The 1,959-nt window shown below is 47.0% G+C and overlaps 1 non-coding gene across 1 annotated transcript; it reads right to left on the minus strand.

Annotated features, from left to right (window-relative positions):
- Positions 1-1,407: 1,407 nt before the first annotated feature.
- trnal-uaa (transfer RNA leucine (anticodon UAA)) lies at positions 1,408-1,490 on the minus strand. The gene has a single exon. It is a non-coding gene; the product is annotated as a tRNA-Leu (tRNA).
- Positions 1,491-1,959: the final 469 nt, after the last annotated feature.

Here is a 1,959-nt window from a genome sequence, read left to right on the forward strand (position 1 = left end):
TTCATACTGAGTCATTCAAGGGCTGGTGTGAGAAAAGCTTCAGATCCTGTCATTACGCTCTGACTCATTATTCATCTCGAACCAAACAATTAGTAAATGTGAAGCAGTGAAGAGACTTTTCACTCTCACTGCAGAATGTGTCATCTGGGGAAATAAGGAACTATTATTTTCGGAGATTCCAGGTAGATTCCTCCCTGAACAAATCCATTCCTCACATTCCCGATCACAGCCTCTCCCAGCTCCTGTTGTCACCCGACTCCAGCTGAATTGGAGAAACTCATGTGTTGGGGTTTGAGTTGTGAGGTGGGGTTTCTCCGCCAGTGTTCCTGTCTTACAGACTCTCCCCCTGAATTTGTGAACTGAGACTGCACCGAACACATCTCCAGTTAGAGTGAGGGCCGGATATCCCTCTGTTTTATTACAGAGAGTGGGGAAAGGGCTGGGTGGAGGGGAGTCACCAGGGATCCTGGATTTACTCCAAATCATTTCCATGTGGAATCTGCAGGCGGGGCCGGGACAGGGATGATTTGATCAAGGGATCAGCTCTTTCCTGAGAGATGTGGGTGGCTCTGAGAAGAGCCTTTGTGTTCAGATGTTTCCAAGTTTCCCGCGCTCTTTCACTTCTTTCCAGACCCTGCTTTCTGAGCCTTCGCTGCTTTCGGCTTGACCTTGCTCTTCCATGTCTGCAATTTCTTCAGCGCCTTTCCGCCCGCCGCACTCTTGCCTTTTTTGACCTTCTTCGCAGGAGACTTTTTCTGAAGCGCTGCTTTCTTCACCACCTTATTTGGCGTTGCCGCCGCCTTGCTGCTCGTTTTCTTGGCTGTTACTTTCTTTGTTGTCACTTTCACGTCTGCTGGTTTCTTCACTGAAGATTTCTTGTCTGCTGGTTTCTTCACTAAAGATTTCTTGGCTGCTGGTTTCTTCACCTTCTTTCCCACCTTTCCCTGGGTTTTCCTTCTTGCTGATTTTGAAGGAGCCGGAGGCTCCCTGTCCCTTGCTCTGCACCAGGGAGCCTTTGTTCACATTCCTCTTGATACTTTGTTTGATCTGGGTTTTGAGCTTCTCCTGAGCGGTGGCAGACCTGCAAGGAATCAACTACCAGCTAGCGTATAAAGCGAGACCAAGGCTCAGGGCCTTCAGTTACCTGGAGGGGAGTCGGAGAGGCAGCGGATCCTGTGAGGAACCACAATCCAGGAAGGATGAGAAGGTCATTGTCAGGGTACAGAGGAGATTAAGTTAAAGATTTACCAGTTTATAAGCAAGCGCAGAGCCAAGGAACGGTGCTGGGGCAGATCAAATAATAGGAAGCTGTGATCAGTTGGAAGGCAAGAGTGATTAAATGACAGAAGAGATGATGGTGCAAGGCAAAAGTCAGGGAAAGAAAAAGTAACATTTTGTAAGCACAGATACCAGGAGTGGGGTTTGAACCGACGCAGATACATGTCTATTGGATTTTAAGTCCAACACCTTAACCACTCGGCCATCCTGGTACATTAACCAACCACTGAAAATGAAATTTAATGTGATCCGGGTGCCATCTGGCCTTTCACAATTTTAAGTTATGACTCCTCTCCCATGCTAAATTGGACCCTTCATTATTTATGAACCTCAATCGGATCACCCCTCAGTCTAGGTTTCTCTAAGGTGTAGGGTCCCAACTCTTTTAGTCTAACTTGATAACCAAGATGTCTTATACTGGGAATTCGTCGAATGTCTCTCCTCTGTACCCTTTCCAAAGCCTCAATATCACCCATCATGTGAGGAGACCAAGACTGGATACAATATTCCAAGTGAGTCCTGACCAAGGTTTCATAAAAGGACAAATTCGGGACATCTCAGATACTGAAGGAGTCCATGTCCAGAAGCAGCAAGACCTGGACAACATTCAGACTTGGGCTGCTAAGTGGCAAGTAACATTTACACCACATAAGTACCAGGCAATGACCATCTCCAACAAGA

The sequence above is a fragment of the Heterodontus francisci genome, unplaced genomic scaffold, assembly GCF_036365525.1.
Source record: "Heterodontus francisci isolate sHetFra1 unplaced genomic scaffold, sHetFra1.hap1 HAP1_SCAFFOLD_121, whole genome shotgun sequence".
Lineage (NCBI taxonomy): Eukaryota > Metazoa > Chordata > Chondrichthyes > Heterodontiformes > Heterodontidae > Heterodontus > Heterodontus francisci.